At 48.3% G+C, this 19,080-nt stretch overlaps 1 long non-coding RNA gene across 1 annotated transcript in view; it reads left to right on the forward strand.

Moving 5' to 3' along the window:
- The window catches only part of LOC125774353 (uncharacterized), a 65,781-nt gene that overhangs the window by 29,840 nt on the left and 16,861 nt on the right, over positions 1 to 19,080 (forward strand). Inside the window, exon 3 of the long non-coding RNA XR_007420837.1 lies at positions 1,244 to 1,705. This is a non-coding gene — a long non-coding RNA (uncharacterized LOC125774353). The remainder of the gene's footprint in view (positions 1 to 1,243; positions 1,706 to 19,080) is intronic.

The raw sequence follows: 19,080 nt of genomic DNA on the forward strand, positions 1-19,080 counted from the left end.
TCTTGGCTAAGGTGTCTTGGCTAAGGTGTCTTGGCTAATGTGTCTTGGCTAAGGTGTCTTGGCTAATGTGTCTTGGCTAAGGTGTCTTGGCTAATGTGTCTTGGCTAAGGTGTCTTGGATAAGGTGTCTTGGCTAATGTGTCTTGGCTAATGTGTCTTGGCTAAGGTGTCTTGGCTAAGGTGTCTTGGCTAATGTGTCTTGGCTAAAGTGTCTTGGCTTAGGTGTCTTGGCTAATGTGTCTCGGCTAAGGTGTCTTGGCTAATGTGTCTTGGCTAAGGTGTCTTGGCTAATGTGTCTTGGCTAAGGTGTCTTGGCTAAGGTGTCTTGGCTAAGGTGTCTTGGCTAAGGTGTATTGGCAAATGTGTCTCGGCTAATGTGTCTTGGCTAAGGTGTCTTGGCTAAGGTGTCTTGGCTAATGTGTCTTGGCTAAAGTGTCTTGGCTTAAATGTCTTGGCTAATGTGTCTCGGCTAAGGTGTCTTGGCTAAGGTGTCTTGGCTAATGTGTCTTGGCTAAGGTGTCTTGGCTAATGTGTCTTGGCTAAGGTGTCTTGGCTAAGGTGTCTTGGCTAAGGTGTCTTGGCTAAGGTGTCTTGGCTAATGTGTCTCGGCTAATGTGTCTTGGCTAAGGTGTCTTGGCTAAGGTGTCTTGGCTAATGTGTCTTGGCTAATGTGTCTTGGCTAAGGTGTCTTGGCTAAGGTGTCTTGGCTAATGTGTCTTGGCTAAAGTGTCTTGGCTAAGGTGTCTTGGCTAAGGTGTCTTGGCTAAGGTGTCTTGGCTAAGGTGTCTTGGCTAAGGTGTCTTGGCAAATGTGTCTCGGCTAATGTGTCTTGGCTAAGGTGTCTTGGCTAATGTGTCTCGGCTAAGGTGTCTTGGCTATTGTGTCTTGGCTAAGGTGTCTTGGCTTATGTGTCTTGGCTAATGTGTCTTGGCTAAGGTGTCTTGGCTAATGTGTCTCGGCTAAAGTGTCTTGGCTAAGGTGTCTTGGCTAATGTGTCTTGGCTAAGGTGTCTTGGCTAAGGTGTCTTGGCTAAGGTGTCTTGGCTAATGTGTCTCGGCTAAGGTGTCTTGGCTAATGTGTCTTGGCTAAGGTGTCTTGGCTAAGGTGTCTTGGCTAAGATGTCTTGGCTAAGGTGTCTTGGCTAATGTGTCTCGGCTAAGGTGTCTTGGCTAATGTGTCTCGGCTAATGTGTCTTGGCTAAGGTGTCTTGGCTAAGGTGTCTTGGCTAAGGTGTCTTGGCTAAGGTGTCTTGGCTAAGGTGTCTTGGCTAATGTGTCTCGGCTAAGGTGTCTTGGCTAATGTGTCTCGGCTAAGGTGTCTTGGCTAATGTGTCTCGGCTAGAGTGTCTTGGCTAAGGTGTCTTGGCTAAGGTGTCTTGGCTAAGGTGTCTTGGCTAAGGTGTCTTGGCTAAGGTGTCTTGGCTAATGTGTGTCGGCTAATGTGTCTTGGCTAAGGTGTCTTGGCTAAGGTGTCTTGGCTAAGGTGTCTTGGCTAAGGTGTCTTGGCTAATGTGTCTCGGCTAAGGTGTCTTGGCTAAGGTGTCTTGGCTAATGTGTCTCGGCTAAGGTGTCTTGGCTAATGTGTCTCGGCTAAGGTGTCTTGGCTAATGTGTCTCGGCTAATGTGTCTTGGCTAAGGTGTCTTGGCTAAGGTGTCTTGGCTAAGGTGTCTTGGCTAAGGTGTCTTGGCTAAGGTGTCCTGGCTAATGTGTCTTGGCTAATGTGTCTTGGCTAAGGTGTCTTGGCTAATGTGTCTTTTCTAAGGTGTCTTGGATAAGGTGTCTTGGCTAAGGTGTCTTGGCTAAGGTGTCTTGGCTAATGTGTCTTGGCTAAGGTGTCTTGGCTAATGTGTCTCGGCTAAGGTGTCTTGTCTAAGGTGTCTTGGCTAAGGTGTCTTGGCTAAGGTGTCTTGGCTAATGTGTCTTGGCTAAGGTGTCTTGGCTAATGTGTCTCGGCTAAGGTGTCTTGGCTAATGTGTCTCGGCTAAGGTGTCTTGGCTAAGGTGTCTTGGCTAATGTGTCTCGGCTAATGTGTCTTGGCTAAGGTGTCTTGGCTAATGTGTCTCGGCTAAGGTGTCTTGGCTAAGGTGTCTTGGCTAATGTGTCTCGGCTAAGGTGTCTTGGCTAATGTGTCTTGGCTAAGGTGTCTTGGCTAAGGTGTCTTGGCTAAGGTGGCTTGGCTAAGGTGTCTTGGCTAAGGTGTCTTGGCTTATTTGTCTTGGCTAAGGTGTCTTGGCTAAGGTGTCTTGGCTAATGTGTCTTGGCTAAGGTGTCTTGGCTAATGTGTCTCGGCTAAGGTGTCTTGGCTAATTTGTCTTGGCTAAGGTGTCTTGGCTAAGGTGTCTTGGCTAAGGTGTCTTGGCTAAGGTGTCTTGGCTAAGGTGTCTTGGCTAAGGTGTCTTGGCTAAGGTGTCTTGGCTAAGGTGTCTTGGCTAAGGTGTCTTGGCTAATGTGTCTCGGCTAAGGTGTCTTGGCTAAGGTGTCTTGGCTAAGGTGTCTTGGCTAATGTGTCTTGGCTAAAGTGTCTTGGCTAATGTGTCTCGGCTAAAGTGTCTTGGCTAAGGTGTCTTGGCTAAGGTGTCTTGGCTAATGTGTCTTGGCTAAGGTGTCTTGGCTAAGGTGTCTTGGCTAAGGTGTCTTGGCTAATGTGTCTCGGCTAAGGTGTCTTGGCTAAGGTGTCTTGGCTAATGTGTCTCGGCTAAGGTGTCTTGGCTAATGTGTCTCGGCTAAGGTGTCTTGGCTAATGTGTCTCGGCTAATGTGTCTTGGCTAAGGTGTCTTGGCTAAGGTGTCTTGGCTAAGGTGTCTTGGCTAAGGTGTCTTGGCTAATGTGTCTTGGCTAAGGTGTCTTGGCTAAGGTGTCTTGGCTAATGTGTCTCGGCTAAGGTGTCTTGGCTAATGTGTCTTGGCTAAAGTGTCTTGGCTAAGGTGTCTTGGCTAAGGTGTCTTGGCTAAGGTGTCTTGGCTAATGTGTCTTGGCTAAGGTGTCTTGGCTAAGGTGTCTTGGCTAAGGTGTCTTGGCTAAGGTGTCTTGGCTAATGTGTCTCGGCTAAGGTGTCTTGGCTATTGTGTCTTGGCTAAAGTGTCTTGGCTAAGGTGTCTTGGCTAAGGTGTCTTGGCTAAGGTGTCTTGGCTAAGGTGTCTTGGCTAAGGTGTCTTGGCTAAGGTGTCTTGAATAAGGTGTCTTGGCTAAGGTGTCTTGGCTAATGTGTCTCGGCTAAGGTGTCTTGGCTAAGGTGTCTTGGCTAAGGTGTCTTGGCTAATGTGTCTTGGCTAAAGTGTCTTGGCTAATGTGTCTCGGCTAAAGTGTCTTGGCTAAGGTGTCTTGGCTAAGGTGTCTTGGCTAATGTGTCTTGGCTAAGGTGTCTTGGCTAATGTGTCTTGGCTAAGGTGTCTTGGCTAAGGTGTCTTGGCTAATGTGTCTTGGCTAATGTGTCTTGGCTAAGGTGTCTTGGCTAAGGTGTCTTGGCTAATGTGTCTTGGCTAAGGTGTCTTGGCTAAGGTGTCTTGGCTAAGGTGTCTTGGCTAATGTGTCTCGGCTAATGTGTCTTGGCTAAGGTGTCTTGGCTAAGGTGTCTTGGCTAATGTGTCTTGGCTAAGGTGTCTTGGCTAATGTGTCTTGGCTAAGGTGTCTTGGCTAATGTGTCTTGGCAAAGGTGTCTTGGCTAATGTGTCTTGGCTAAGGTGTCTTGGCTAAGGTGTCTTGGCTAATGTGTCTTGGCTAAGGTGTCTTGGCTAAGGTGTCTTGGCGAAGGTGTCTTGGCTAAGGTGTCTTGGCTAATGTGTCTCGGCTAATGTGTCTTGGCTAAGGTGTCTTGGCTAAGGTGTCTTGGCTAAGGTGTCTTGGCTAAGGTGTCTTGGCTAAGGTGTCTTGGCTAAGGTGTCTTGGCTAAGGTGTCTTGGCTAAGGTGTCTTGGCTAATGTGTCTTGGCTAAGGTGTCTTGGCTAATGTGTCTCGGCTAAGGTGTCTTGGCTAATGTGTTTCGGCTAAGGTGTCTTGGCTAAGGTGTCTTGGCTAAGGTGTCTTGGCTAATGTGTTTTGGCTAATGTGTCTCGGCTAATGTGTCTCGGCTAAGGTGTCTTGGCTAATGTGTCTCATCTAAGGTGTCTTGGCTAAGGTGTCTTGGCTAATGTGTCTCGGCTAATGTGTCTTGGCTAAGGTGTCTTGGCTAATGTGTCTCGGCTAAGGTGTCTTGGCTAAGGTGTCTTGGCTAATGTGTCTCGGCAAAGGTGTCTTGGCTAATGTGTCTTGGCTAAGGTGTCTTGGCTAAGGTGTCTTGGCTAAGGTGTCTTGGCTAAGGTGTCTTGGCTAATGTGTCTTGGCTAAGGTGTCTTGGCTAATGTGTCTCGGCTAAGGTGTCTTGGCTAATGTGTTTCGGCTCAGGTGTCTTGGCTAAGGTGTCTTGGCTAAGGTGTCTTGGCTAAGGTGTCTTGGCTAAGGTGTCTTGGCTAATGTGTCTCGGCTAAGGTGTCTTGGCTAAGGTGTCTTGGCTAAGGTGTCTTGGCTAATGTGTCTCGGCTAATGTGTCTTGGCTAAGGTGTCTTGGCTAATGTGTCTTGGCTAAGGTGTCTTGGCTAAGGTGTCTTGGCTAAGGTGTCTTGGCTAAGGTGTCTTGGCTAAGGTGTCTTGGCTAAGGTGTCTTGGCTAAGGTGTCTCGGCTAAGGTGTCTTGGCTAAGGTGTCTTGGCTAATGTGTCTTGGCTAAGGTGTCTTGGCTAAGGTGTCTTGGCTAATGTGTCTCGGCTAAGGTGTCTTGGCTAATGTGTCTTGGCTAAAGTGTCTTGGCTAAGGTGTCTTGGCTAAGGTGTTTTGGCTAAGGTGTCTTGGCTAATGTGTCTTGGCTAAGATGTCTTGGCTAAGGTGTCTTGGCTAAGGTGTTTTGGCTAAGGTGTCTTGGCTAATGTGTCTTGGCTAAGGTGTCTTGGCTAAGGTGTCTTGGCTAAGGTGTCTTGGCTAAGGTGTCTTGGCTAATGTGTCTCGGCTAAAGTGTCTTGGCTAAGGTGTCTTGGCTAAGGTGTCTTGGCTAATGTGTCTTGGCTAAGGTGTCTTGGCTAAGGTGTCTTGGCTAATGTGTCTCGGCTAAGGTGTCTTGGCTAATGTGTCTTGGCTAAAGTGTCTTGGCTATGGTGTCTTGGCTAAGGTGTTTTGGCTAAGGTGTCTTGGCTAATGTGTCTTGGCTAAGATGTCTTGGCTAAGGTGTCTTGGCTAAGGTGTCTTGGCTAAGGTGTCTTGGCTAAGGTGTCTCGGCTAAGGTGTCTTGGCTAATGTGTCTTGGCTAAGGTGTCTTGGCTAAGGTGTCTTGGCTAAGGTGTCTTGGCTAAGGTGTCTTGGCTAAGGTGTCTTGGCTAAGGTGTCTTGGCTAAGGTGTCTTGGCTAATGTGTCTCGGCTAAGGTGTCTTGGCTAAGGTGTCTTGGCTAAGGTGTCTTGGCTAATGTGTCTTGGCTAAAGTGTCTTGGCTAATGTGTCTCGGCTAAAGTGTCTTGGCTAAGGTGTCTTGGCTAAGGTGTCTTGGCTAATGTGTCTTGGCTAAGGTGTCTTGGCTAATGTGTCTTGGCTAATGTGTCTTGGCTAAGGTATCTTGGCTAATGTGTCTTGGCTAAGGTGTCTTGGCTAAGGTGTCTTGGCTAAGGTGTCTTGGCTAAGGTGTCTTGGCTAATGTGTCTCGGCTAATGTGTCTTGGCTAAGGTGTCTTGGCTAATGTGTCTCGGCTAAGGTGTCTTGGCTAAGGTGTCTTGGCTAAGGTGTCTTGGCTAATGTGTCTTGGCTAAGGTGTCTTGGCTAAGGTGTCTTGGCTAAGGTGTCTTGGCTAAGGTGTCTTGGCTAATGTGTCTCGGCTAAAGTGTCTTGGCTAAGGTGTCTTGGCTAAGGTGTCTTGGCTAATGTGTCTCGGCTAATGTGTCTTGGCTAAGGTGTCTTGGCTAATGTGTCTTGGCTAAGGTGTCTTGGCTAAGGTGTCTAGGCTAATGTGTCTTGGCTAAGGTGTCTTGGCTAAGGTGTCTTGGCTAATGTGTCTTGGCTAAAGTGTCTTGGCTTATGTGTCTCGGCTAAAGTGTCTTGGCTAAGGTGTCTTGGCTAAGGTGTCTTGGCTAATGTGTCTTGGCTAAGGTGTCTTGGCTAATGTGTCTTGGCTAAGGTGTCTTGGCTAAGGTGTCTTGGCTAATGTGTCTTGGCTAAGGTGTCTTGGCTAAGGTGTCTTGGCTAAGGTGTCTTGGCTAAGGTGTCTTGGCTAATGTGTCTCGGCTAATGTGTCTTGGCTAAGGTGTCTTGGCTAAGGTGTCTTGGCTAAGGTATCTTGGCTAATGTGTCTCGGCTAAGGTGTCTTGGCTAAGGTGTCTTGGCTAAGGTGTCTTGGCTAATGTGTCTTGGCTAAGGTGTCTTGGCTAAGGTGTCTTGGCTAAGGTGTCTTGGCTAAGGTGTCTTGGCTAATGTGTCTCGGCTAATGTGTCTTGGCTAAGGTGTCTTGGCTAAGGTGTCTTGGCTAATGTGTCTCGGCTAATGTGTCTTGGCTAAGGTGTCTTGGCTAATGTGTCTCGGCTAAGGTGTCTTGGCTAAGGTGTCTTGGCTAATGTGTCTCGGCTAAGGTGTCTTGGCTAATGTGTCTTGGCTAAGGTGTCTTGGCTAAGGTGTCTTGGCTAATGTGTCTTGGCTAAGGTGTCTTGGCTAAGGTGTCTTGGCTAAGGTGTCTTGGCTAAGGTGTCTTGGCTAAGGTGTCTTGGCTAATGTGTCTCGGCTAAGGTGTCTTGGCTAATGTGTCTCGGCTAAGGTGTCTTGGCTAAGGTGTCTTGGCTAAGGTGTCTTGGCTAAGGTGTCTTGGCTAAGGTGTCTTGGCTAAGGTGTCTTGGCTAAGGTGTCTTGGCTAATGTGTCTCGGGTAAGGTGTCTTGGCTAATGTGTCTCGGCTAAGGTGTCTCGGCTAAGGTGTCTTGGCTTAGGTGTCTTGGCTAAGGTTTCTTGGCTAATGTGTCTTGGCTAAAGTGTCTTGGCTAATGTGTATCGGCTAAAGTGTCTTGGCTAAGGTGTCTTGGCTAAGGTGTCTTGGCTAATGTGTCTTGGCTAAGGTGTCTTGGCTAAGGTGTCTTGGCTAATGTGTCTCGGCTAATGTGTCTTGGCTAAGGTGTCTTGGCTAAGGTGTCTTGGCTAAGGTGTCTTGGCTAAGCTGTCTTGGCTATTGTGTCTTGGCTAAGGTGTCTTGGCTAAGGTGTCTTGGCTAAGGTGTCTTGGCTAAGGTGTCTTGGCTAATGTGTCTCGGCTAAGGTGTCTTGGCTAATGTGTCTTGGCTAAAGTGTCTTGGCTAAGGTGTCTTGGCTAAGGTGTCTTGGCTAAGGTGTCTTGGCTAAGGTGTCTTGGCTAAGGTGTCTTGGCTAAGGTGTCTTGGCTAATGTGTCTCGGCTAAGGTGTCTTGGCTAAGGTGTCTTGGCTAAGGTGTCTTGGCTAATGTGTCTTGGCTAAAGTGTCTTGGCTAATGTGTCTCGGCTAAAGTGTCTTGGCTAAGGTGTCTTGGCTAATGTGTCTTGGCTAAGGTGTCTTGGCTAATGTGTCTTGGCTAAGGTGTCTTGGCTAAGGTGTCTTGGCTAAGGTGTCTTGGCTAAGGTGTCTTGGCTAATGTGTCTTGGCTAAAGTGTCTTGGCTAATGTGTCTCGGCTAAAGTGTCTTGGCTAAGGTGTCTTGGCTAATGTGTCTTGGCTAAGGTGTCTTGGCTAAGGTGTCTTGGCTAAGGTGTCTTGGCTAAGGTGTCTTGGCTAATGTGTCTCGGCTAATGTGTCTTGGCTAAGGTGTCTTGGCTAATGTGTCTCGGCTAAGGTGTCTTGGCTAATGTGTCTCGGCTAAGGTGTCTTGGCTAAGGTGTCTTGGCTAAGGTGTCTTGGCTAAGGTGTCTTGGCTAATGTGTCTTGGCTAAGGTGTCTTGGCTAATGTGTCTCGGCTAAGGTGTCTTGGCTAATGTGTCTCGGCTAAGGTGTCTTGGCTAAGGTGTCTTGGCTAATGTGTCTCGGCTAATGTGTCTTGGCTAAGGTGTCTTGGCTAATGTGTCTCGGCTAAGGTGTCTTGGCTAAGGTGTCTTGGCTAATGTGTCTCGGCTAAGGTGTCTTGGCTAATGTGTCTTGGCTAAGGTGTCTTGGCTAATGTGTCTTGGCTAAGGTGTCTTGGCTAAGGTGTCTTGGCTAAGGTGTCTTGGCTAAGGTGTCTTGGCTAAGATGTCTTGGCTAATGTGTCTTGGCTAAGGTGTCTTGGCTAATGTGTCTCGGCTAAGGTGCCTTGGCTAATGTGTCTCGGCTAAGGTGTCTTGGCTAAGGTGTCTTGGCTAAGGTGTCTTGGCTAAGGTGGCTTGGCTAAGGTGTCTTGGCTAAGGTGTCTTGGCTAAGGTGTCTTGGCTAAGGTGTCTTGGCTAATGTGTCTCGGCTAAGGTGTCTTGGCTAAGGTGTCTTGGCTAATGTGTCTTGGCTAAAGTGTCTTGGCTAATGTGTCTCGGCTAAAGTGTCTTGGCTAAGGTGTCTTGGCTAAGGTGTCTTGGCTAATGTGTCTTGGCTAAGGTGTCTTGGCTAAGGTGTCTTGGCTAAGGTGTCTTGGCTAATGTGTCTCGGCTAAGGTGTCTTGGCTAATGTGTCTTGGCTAAGGTGTCTTGGCTAAGGTGTCTTGGCTAAGGTGTCTTGGCTAATGTGTCTTGGCTAAGGTGTCTTGGCTAAGGTGTCTTGGCTAAGGTGTCTTGGCTAAGGTGTCTTGGCTAATGTGTCTCGGCTAAGGTGTCTTGGCTAATGTGTCTTGGCTAAAGTGTCTTGGCTAAGGTGTCTTGGCTAAGGTGTCTTGGCTAAGGTGTCTTGGCTAAGGTGTCTTGGCTAAGGTGTCTTGGCTAAGGTGTCTTGGCTAATGTGTCTCGGCTAAGGTGTCTTGGCTAATGTGTCTCGGCTAATGTGTCTCGGCTAAGGTGTCTTGGCTAAGGTGTCTTGGCTAAGGTGTCTTGGCTAAGGTGTCTTGGCTAAAGTGTCTTGGCTAATGTGTCTCGGCTAAAGTGTCTTGGCTAAGGTGTCTTGGCTAAGGTGTCTTGGCTAATGTGTCTTGGCTAAGGTGTCTTGGCTAAGGTGTCTTGGCTAATGTGTCTCGGCTAATGTGTCTTGGCTAATGTGTCTTGGCTAATGTGTCTTGGCTAAGGTGTCTTGGCTAAGGTGTCTTGGCTAAGGTGTCTTGGCTAAGGTGTCTTGGCAAATGTGTCTCGGCTAATGTGTCTTGGCTAAGGTGTCTTGGCTAAGGTGTCTTGGCTAATGTGTCTTGGCTAAAGTGTCTTGGCTAAGGTGTCTTGGCTAAGGTGTCTTGGCTAAGGTGTCTTGGCTAAGGTGTCTTGGCTAATGTGTCTTGGCTAAAGTGTCTTGGCTAATGTGTCTCGGCTAATGTGTCTTGGCTAAGGTGTCTTGGCTAAGGTGTCTTGGCTAAGGTGTCTTGGCTAATGTGTCTCGGCTAAGGTGTCTTGGCTAAGGTGTCTTGGCTAAGGTGTCTTGGCTAATGTGTCTTGGCTAAGGTGTCTTGGCTAAGGTGTCTTGGCTAAGGTGTCTTGGCTAAGGTGTCTTGGCTAATGTGTCTCGGCTAATGTGTCTTGGCTAAGGTGTCTTGGCTAAGGTGTCTTGGCTAATGTGTCTTGGCTAATGTGTCTTGGCTAAGGTGTCTTGGCTAAGGTGTCTTGGCTAATGTGTCTTGGCTAAAGTGTCTTGGCTTAGGTGTCTTGGCTAATGTGTCTCGGCTAAGGTGTCTTGGCTAAGGTGTCTTGGCTAATGGGTCTTGGCTAAGGTGTCTTGGCTAATGTGTCTTGGCTAAGGTGTCTTGGCTAAGGTGTCTTGGCTAAGGTGTCTTGGCTAAGGTGTCTTGGCAAATGTGTCTCGGCTAATGTGTCTTGGCTAAGGTGTCTTGGCTAAGGTGTCTTGGCTAATGTGTCTTGGCTAAAGTGTCTTGGCTAAGGTGTCTTGGCTAAGGTGTCTTGGCTAAGGTGTCTTGGCTAAGGTGTCTTGGCTAAGGTGTCTTGGCTAATGTGTCTTGGCTAAGGTGTCTTGGCTAATGTGTCTCGGCTAAGGTGTCTTGGCTAATGTGTCTCGGCTAAGGTGTCTTGGCTAAGGTGTCTTGGCTAAGGTGTCTTGGCTAATGTGTCTTGGCTAAGGTGTCTTGGCTAAGGTGTCTTGGCTAAGGTGTCTTGGCTAAGGTGTCTTGGCTAATGTGTCTCGGCTAATGTGTCTTGGCTAAGGTGTCTTGGCTAAGGTGTCTTGGCTAAGGTGTCTTGGCTAATGTGTCTCGGCTAAGGTGTCTTGGCTAAGGTGTCTTGGCTAAGGTGTCTTGGCTAATGTGTCTTGGCTAAGGTGTCTTGGCTAAGGTGTCTTGGCTAAGGTGTCTTGGCTAATGTGTCTCGGCTAATGTGTCTTGGCTAAGGTGTCTTGGCTAAGGTGTCTTGGCTAATGTGTCTTGGCTAATGTGTCTTGGCTAAGGTGTCTTGGCTAAGGTGTCTTGGCTAATGTGTCTTGGCTAAAGTGTCTTGGCTTAGGTGTCTTGGCTAATGTGTCTCGGCTAAGGTGTCTTGGCTAAGGTGTCTTGGCTAATGTGTCTTGGCTAAGGTGTCTTGGCTAATGTGTCTTGGCTAAGGTGTCTTGGCTAAGGTGTCTTGGCTAAGGTGTCTTGGCTAAGGTGTCTTGGCAAATGTGTCTCGGCTAATGTGTCTTGGCTAAGGTGTCTTGGCTAAGGTGTCTTGGCTAATGTGTCTTGGCTAAAGTGTCTTGGCTAAGGTGTCTTGGCTAAGGTGTCTTGGCTAAGGTGTCTTGGCTAAGGTGTCTTGGCTAATGTGTCTTGGCTAAGGTGTCTTGGCTAATGTGTCTTGGCTAAGGTGTCTTGGCTAAGGTGTCTTGGCTAAGGTGTCTTGGCTAATGTGTCTCGGCTAATGTGTCTTGGCTAAGGTGTCTTGGCTAAGGTGTCTTGGCTAATGTGTCTTGGCTAATGTGTCTTGGCAAATGTGTCTCGGCTAATGTGTCTTGGCTAAGGTGTCTTGGCTAAGGTGTCTTGGCTAAGGTGTCTTGGCTAAAGTGTCTCGGCTAATGTGTCTTGGCTAAGGTGTCTTGGCTAAGGTGTCTTGGCTTATGTGTCTTGGCTAAGGTGTCTTGGCTAATGTGTCTTGGCTAAGGTGTCTTGGCTAATGTGTCTTGGCTAAGGTGTCTTGGCTAATGTGTCTTGGCTAAGGTGTCTTGGCTAAGGTGTCTTGGCTAATGTGTCTTGGCTAAGGTGTCTTGGCTAAGGTGTCTTGGCTAAGGTGTCTTGGCTAAGGTGTCTTGGCTAATGTGTCTCGGCTAATGTGTCTTGGCTAAGGTGTCTTGGCTAAGGTGTCTTGGCTAAGGTGTCTTGGCTAAGGTGTCTTGGCTAAGGTGTCTTGGCTAAGGTGTCTTGGCTAATGTGTCTCGGCTAATGTGTCTTGGCTAAGGTGTCTTGGCTAATGTGTCTCGGCTAAGGTGTCTTGGCTAAGGTGTCTCGGCTAAGGTGTCTTGGCTAAGGTGTCTTGGCTAAGGTGTCTTGGCTAATGTGTCTTGGCTAAGGTGTCTTGGCTAATGTGTCTCGGCTAAGGTGTCTTGGCTAATGTGTCTCGGCTAAGGTGTCTTGGCTAAGGTGTCTTGGCTAATGTGTCTCGGCTAATGTGTCTTGGCTAAGGTGTCTTGGCTAATGTGTCTCGGCTAAGGTGTCTTGGCTAAGGTGTCTTGGCTAATGTGTCTCGGCTAAGGTGTCTCGGCTAATGTGTCTTGGCTAAGGTGTCTTGGCTAAGGTGTCTTGGCTAAGGTGTCTTGGCTAAGGTGTCTTGGCTAAGGTGTCTTGGCTAAGGTGTCTTGGCTAAGGTGTCTTGGCTAATGTGTCTTGGCTAAGGTGTCTTGGCTAATGTGTCTCGGCTAAGGTGTCTTGGCTAAGGTGTCTCGGCTAAGGTGTCTTGGCTAAGGTGTCTTGGCTAAGGTGTCTTGGCTAAGGTGTCTTGGCTAAGGTGTCTTGGCTAAGGTGTCTTGGCTAAGGTGTCTTGGTTAAGGTGTCTTGGCTAATGTGTCTCGGCTAAGGTGTCTTGGCTAAGGTGTCTTGGCTAAGGTGTCTTGGCTAATGTGTCTCGGCTAAGGTGTCTTGGCTAATGTGTCTTGGCTAAGGTGTCTTGGCTAAGGTGTCTTGGCTAAGGTGTCTTGGCTAATGTGTCTTGGCTAAGGTGTCTTGGCTAAGGTGTCTTGGCTAAGGTGTCTTGGCTAAGGTGTCTTGGCTAATGTGTCTCGGCTAAGGTGTCTTGGCTAATGTGTCTTGGCTAAAGTGTCTTGGCTAAGGTGTCTTGGCTAAGGTGTCTTGGCTAAGGTGTCTTGGCTAAGGTGTCTTGGCTAAGGTGTCTTGGCTAAGGTGTCTTGGCTAAGGTGTCTTGGCTAATGTGTCTCGGCTAAGGTGTCTTGGCTAATGTGTCTCGGCTAATGTGTCTCGGCTAAGGTGTCTTGGCTAAGGTGTTTTGGCTAAGGTGTCTTGGCTAATGTGTCTTGGCTAAAGTGTCTTGGCTAATGTGTCTCGGCTAAAGTGTCTTGGCTAAGGTGTCTTGGCTAAGGTGTCTTGGCTAATGTGTCTTGGCTAAGGTGTCTTGGCTAAGGTGTCTTGGCTAATGTGTCTCGGCTAATGTGTCTTGGCTAATGTGTCTTGGCTAATGTGTCTTGGCTAAGGTGTCTTGGCTAAGGTGTCTTGGCTAAGGTGTCTTGGCTAAGGTGTCTTGGCAAATGTGTCTCGGCTAATGTGTCTTGGCTAAGGTGTCTTGGCTAAGGTGTCTTGGCTAATGTGTCTTGGCTAAAGTGTCTTGGCTAAGGTGTCTTGGCTAAGGTGTCTTGGCTAAGGTGTCTTGGCTAAGGTGTCTTGGCTAAGGTGTCTTGGCTAATGTGTCTTGGCTAAAGTGTCTTGGCTAATGTGTCTCGGCTAATGTGTCTTGGCTAAGGTGTCTTGGCTAAGGTGTCTTGGCTAAGGTGTCTTGGCTAATGTGTCTCGGCTAAGGTGTCTTGGCTAAGGTGTCTTGGCTAAGGTGTCTTGGCTAATGTGTCTTGGCTAAGGTGTCTTGGCTAAGGTGTCTTGGCTAAGGTGTCTTGGCTAAGGTGTCTTGGCTAATGTGTCTCGGCTAATGTGTCTTGGCTAAGGTGTCTTGGCTAAGGTGTCTTGGCTAATGTGTCTTGGCTAATGTGTCTTGGCTAAGGTGTCTTGGCTAAGGTGTCTTGGCTAATGTGTCTTGGCTAAAGTGTCTTGGCTTAGGTGTCTTGGCTAATGTGTCTCGGCTAAGGTGTCTTGGCTAAGGTGTCTTGGCTAATGTGTCTTGGCTAAGGTGTCTTGGCTAATGTGTCTTGGCTAAGGTGTCTTGGCTAAGGTGTCTTGGCTAAGGTGTCTTGGCTAAGGTGTCTTGGCAAATGTGTCTCGGCTAATGTGTCTTGGCTAAGGTGTCTTGGCTAAGGTGTCTTGGCTAATGTGTCTTGGCTAAAGTGTCTTGGCTAAGGTGTCTTGGCTAAGGTGTCTTGGCTAAGGTGTCTTGGCTAAGGTGTCTTGGCTAATGTGTCTTGGCTAAGGTGTCTTGGCTAATGTGTCTTGGCTAAGGTGTCTTGGCTAAGGTGTCTTGGCTAAGGTGTCTTGGCTAATGTGTCTCGGCTAATGTGTCTTGGCTAAGGTGTCTTGGCTAAGGTGTCTTGGCTAATGTGTCTTGGCTAATGTGTCTTGGCAAATGTGTCTCGGCTAATGTGTCTTGGCTAAGGTGTCTTGGCTAAGGTGTCTTGGCTAAGGTGTCTTGGCTAAAGTGTCTCGGCTAATGTGTCTTGGCTAAGGTGTCTTGGCTAAGGTGCCTTGGCTAATGTGTCTTGGCTAAGGTGTCTTGGCTAAGGTGTCTTGGCTAAGGTGTCTTGGCTAATGTGTCTCGGCTAAGGTGTCTTGGCTAAGGTGTCTTGGCTAAGGTGTCTTGGCTAATGTGTCTTGGCTAAAGTGTCTTGGCTAAGGTGTCTTGGCTAATGTGTCTTGGCTAAGGTGTCTTGGCTAAGGTGTTTTGGCTAATGTGTCTTGGCTAATGTGTCTTGGCTAAGGTGTCTTGGCTAATGTGTCTTGGCTAAGGTGTCTTGGCTAAGGTGTCTTGGCTAATGTGTCTTGGCTAAGGTGTCTTGGCTAAGGTGTCTTGGCTAAGGTGTCTTGGCTAAGGTGTCTTGGCTAATGTGTCTCGGCTAATGTGTCTTGGCTAAGGTGTCTTGGCTAAGGTGTCTTGGCTAAGGTGTCTTGGCTAAGGTGTCTTGGCTAAGGTGTCTTGGCTAAGGTGTCTTGGCTAATGTGTCTCGGCTAATGTGTCTTGGCTAAGGTGTCTTGGCTAATGTGTCTCGGCTAAGGTGTCTTGGCTAATGTGTCTCGGCTAAGGTGTCTTGGCTAAGGTGTCTTGGCTAAGGTGTCTTGGCTAAGGTGTCTTGGCTAATGTGTCTTGGCTAAGGTGTCTTGGCTAATGTGTCTCGGCTAAGGTGTCTTGGCTAATGTGTCTCGGCTAAGGTGTCTTGGCTAAGGTGTCTTGGCTAATGTGTCTCGGCTAATGTGTCTTGGCTAAGGTGTCTTGGCTAATGTGTCTCGGCTAAGGTGTCTTGGCTAAGGTGTCTTGGCTAATGTGTCTCGGCTAAGGTGTCTTGGCTAATGTGTCTTGGCTAAGGTGTCTTGGCTAATGTGTCTTGGCTAAGGTGTCTTGGCTAAGGTGTCTTGGCTAAGGTGTCTTGGCTAAGGTGTCTTGGCTAAGGTGTCTTGGCTAATGTGTCTTGGCTAAGGTGTCTTGGCTAATGTGTCTCGGCAAAGGTGTCTTGGCTAATGTGTCTCGGCTAAGGTGTCTTGGCTAAGGTGTCTCGGCTAAGGTGTCTTGGCTAAGGTGTCTTGGCTAAGGTGTCTTGGCTAAGGTGTCTTGGCTAAGGTGTCTTGGCTAAGGTGTCTTGGCTAAGGTGTCTTGGCTAATGTGTCTCGGCTAAGGTGTCTTGGCTAAGGTGTCTTGGCTAAGGTGTCTTGGCTAATGTGTCTTGGCTAAAGTGTCTTGGCTAAGGTGTCTTGGCTAATGTGTCTTGGCTAAGGTGTCTTGGCTAAGGTGTTTTGGCTAATGTGTCTTGGCTAAGGTGTCTTGGCTAATGTGTCTTGGCTAAGGTGTCTTGGCTAAGGTGTCTTGGCTAAGGTGTCTCGGCTAAGGTGTCTTGGCTAAGGTGTCTTGGCTAAGGTGTCTTGGCTAAGGTGTCTTGGCTAAGGTGTCTTGGCTAATGTGTCTTGGCTAAGGTGTCTTGGCTAAGGTGTCTTGGCTAATGTGTCTTGGCTAAGGTGTCTTGGCTAATGTGTCTTGGCTAAGGTGTCTTGGCTAAGGTGTCTTGGCTAATGTGTCTTGGCTAAGGTGTCTTGGCTAAGGTGTCTTGGCTAATGTGTCTTGGCTAAGGTGTCTTGGCTAATGTGTCTTGGCTAAGGTGTCTTGGCTAATGTGTCTTGGCTAAGGTGTCTCGGCTAAGGTGTCTTGGCTAAGGTGTCTTGGCTAAGGTCTCTTGGCTAAGGTGTCTTGGCTAAGGTGTCTTGGCTAAGGTGTCTTGGCTAATGTGTCTTGGCTAAGGTGTCTTGGCTAAGGTGTCTTGGCTAATGTGTCTTGGCTAAGGTGTCTTGGCTAATGTGTCTTGGCTAAGGTGTCTTGGCTAATGTGTCTTGGCTAAGGTGTCTCGGCTAAGGTGTCTTGGCTAAGGTGTCTTGGCTAAGGTGTCTTGGCTAAGGTGTCTTGGCTAAGGTGTCTTGGCTAATGTGTCTTGGCTAAGGTGTCTTGGCTAAGGTGTCTTGGCTAAGGTGTCTTGGCTAATGTGTCTTGGCTAAGGTGTCTTGGCTAAGGTGTCTTGGCTAAGGTGTCTTGGCTAATGTGTCTTGGCTAAGGTGTCTTGGCTAAGGTGTCTTGGCTAAGGTGTCTTGGCTAAGGTGTCTTGGCTAAGGTGTCTTGGCTAATGTGTCTTGGCTAAGGTGTCTTGGCTAAGGTGTCTTGGCTAATGTGTCTTGGCTAAGGTGTCTTGGCTAAGGTGTCTTGGCTTATGTGTCTTGGCTAAGATGTCTTGGCTAAGGTGTCTTGGCTAATGTGTCTTGGCTAAGGTGTCTTGGCTAAGGTGTCTTGGCTAAGGTGTCTTGGCTAATGTGTCTTGGCTAAGGTGTCTTGGCTAAGGTGTCTTGGCTAAGGTGTATTGGCTAAGGTGTCTTGGCTAAGGTGTCTTGGCTAAGGTGTCTTGGCTAAGGTGTCTTGGCTAATGTGTCTTGGCTAAAGTGTCTTGGCTAATGTGTCTTGGCTAAGGTGTCTTGGCTAAGGTGTCTTGGCTAATGTGTCTTGGCTAAGGTGTCTTGGCTAAGGTGTCTTGGCTAATGTGTCTTGGCTAAGGTGTCTTGGCTAATGTGTCTTGGCTAAGGTGTCTTGGCTAAGGTGTCTTGGCTAAGGTGTCTTGGCTAATGTGTCTTGGCTAAGGTGTCTTGGCTAAGGTGTCTTGGCTAATGTGTCTTGGCTAAGGTGTCTTGGCTAAGGTGTCTTGGCTAATGTGTCTTGGCTAAGGTGTCTTGGCTAAGGTGTCTTGGCTAATGTGTCTTGGCTAAGGTGTCTTGGCTAATGTGTCTTGGCTAAGGTGTCTTGGCTAATGTGTCTTGGCTAAGGTGTCTCGGCTAAGGTGTCTTGGCTAAGGTGTCTTGGCTAAGGTCTCTTGGCTAATGTGTCTTGGCTAAGGTGTCTTGGCTAAGGTGTCTTGGCTAATGTGTCTTGGCTAAGGTGTCTTGGCTAAGGTGTCTTGGCTAATGTGTCTTGGCTAAGGTGTCTTGGCTAATGTGTCTTGGCTAAGGTGTCTTGGCTAATGTGTCTTGGCTAAGGTGTCTCGGCTAAGGTGTCTTGGCTAAGGTGTCTTGGCTAAGGTCTCTTGGCTAAGGTGTCTTGGCTAAGGTGTCTTGGCTAAGGTGTCTTGGCTAATGTGTCTTGGCTAAGGTGTCTTGGCTAAGGTGTCTTGGCTAAGGTGTCTCGGCTAAGGTGTCTTGGCTAAGGTGTCTTGGCTAAGGTGTCTTGGCTAAGGTGTCTTGGCTAAGGTGTCTTGGCTAATGTGTCTTGGCTAAGGTGTCTTGGCTAAGGTGTCTTGGCTAATGTGTCTTGGCTAAGGTGTCTTGGCTAATGTGTCTTGGCTAAGGTGTCTTGGCTAAGGTGTCTTGGCTAATGTGTCTTGGCTAAGGTGTCTTGGCTAAGGTGTCTTGGCTAATGTGTCTTGGCTAAGGTGTCTTGGCTAATGTGTCTTGGCTAAGGTGTCTTGGCTAATGTGTCTTGGCTAAGGTGTCTCGGCTAAGGTGTCTTGGCTAAGGTGTCTTGGCTAAGGTCTCTTGGCTAAGGTGTCTTGGCTAAGGTGTCTTGGCTAAGGTGTCTTGGCTAATGTGTCTTGGCTAAGGTGTCTTGGCTAAGGTGTCTTGGCTAATGTGTCTTGGCTAAGGTGTCTTGGCTAATGTGTCTTGGCTAAGGTGTCTTGGCTAATGTGTCTTGGCTAAGGTGTCTCGGCTAAGGTGTCTTGGCTAAGGTGTCTTGGCTAAGGTGTCTTGGCTAAGGTGTCTTGGCTAAGGTGTCTTGGCTAATGTGTCTTGGCTAAGGTGTCTTGGCTAAGGTGTCTTGGCTAAGGTGTCTTGGCTAATGTGTCTTGGCTAAGGTGTCTTGGCTAAGGTGTCTTGGCTAAGGTGTCTTGGCTAATGTGTCTTGGCTAAGGTGTCTTGGCTAAGGTGTCTTGGCTAAGGTGTCTTGGCTAAGGTGTCTTGGCTAAGGTGTCTTGGCTAATGTGTCTTGGCTAAGGTGTCTTGGCTAAGGTGTCTTGGCTAATGTGTCTTGGCTAAGGTGTCTCGGCTAAGGTGTCTTGGCTAAGGTGTCTTGGCTAAGGTGTCTTGGCTAATGTGTCTTGGCTAAGGTGTCTCGGCTAAGGTGTCTTGGCTAAGGTGTCTTGGCTAAGGTGTCTTGGCTAAGGTGTCTTGGCTAAGGTGTTTTGGCTAATGTGTCTTGGCTAAGGTGTCTTGGCTAATGTGTCTTGGCTAAGGTGTCTTGGCTAAGGTGTCTTGGCTAAGGTGTCTCGGCTAAGGTGTCTTGGCTAAGGTGTCTTGGCTAAGGTGTCTTGGCTAAGGTGTCTTGGCTAAGGTGTCTTGGCTAATGTGTCTTGGCTAAGGTGTCTTGGCTAAGGTGTCTTGGCTAATGTGTCTTGGCTAAGGTGTCTTGGCTAATGTGTCTTGGCTAAGGTGTCTTGGCTAAGGTGTCTTGGCTAATGTGTCTTGGCTAAGGTGTCTTGGCTAAGGTGTCTTGGCTAATGTGTCTTGGCTAAGGTGTCTTGGCTAATGTGTCTTGGCTAAGGTGTCTTGGCTAATGTGTCTTGGCTAAGGTGTCTCGGCTAAGGTGTCTTGGCTAAGGTGTCTTGGCTAAGGTCTCTTGGCTAAGGTGTCTTGGCTAAGGTGTCTTGGCTAAGGTGTCTTGGCTAATGTGTCTTGGCTAAGGTGTCTTGGCTAAGGTGTCTTGGCTAATGTGTCTTGGCTAATGTGTCTTGGCTAAGGTGTCTTGGCTAAGGTGTCTTGGCTAATGTGTCTTGGCTAAAGTGTCTTGGCTTAGGTGTCTTGGCTAATGTGTCTCGGCTAAGGTGTCTTGGCTAAGGTGTCTTGGCTAATGTGTCTTGGCTAAGGTGTCTTGGCTAATGTGTCTTGGCTAAGGTGTCTTGGCTAAGGTGTCTTGGCTAAGGTGTCTTGGCTAAGGTGTCTTGGCAAATGTGTCTCGGCTAATGTGTCTTGGCTAAGGTGTCTTGGCTAAGGTGTCTTGGCTAATGTGTCTTGGCTAAAGTGTCTTGGCTAAGGTGTCTTGGCTAAGGTGTCTTGGCTAAGGTGTCTTGGCTAAGGTGTCTTGGCTAAGGTGTCTTGGCTAATGTGTCTTGGCTAAGGTGTCTTGGCTAATGTGTCTCGGCTAAGGTGTCTTGGCTAATGTGTCTCGGCTAAGGTGTCTTGGCTAAGGTGTCTTGGCTAAGGTGTCTTGGCTAATGTGTCTTGGCTAAGGTGTCTTGGCTAAGGTGTCTTGGCTAAGG

This window comes from Anopheles funestus, unplaced genomic scaffold, assembly GCF_943734845.2.
Source record: "Anopheles funestus unplaced genomic scaffold, idAnoFuneDA-416_04 scaffold_74_ctg1, whole genome shotgun sequence".
Classification (NCBI taxonomy): domain Eukaryota; kingdom Metazoa; phylum Arthropoda; class Insecta; order Diptera; family Culicidae; genus Anopheles; species Anopheles funestus.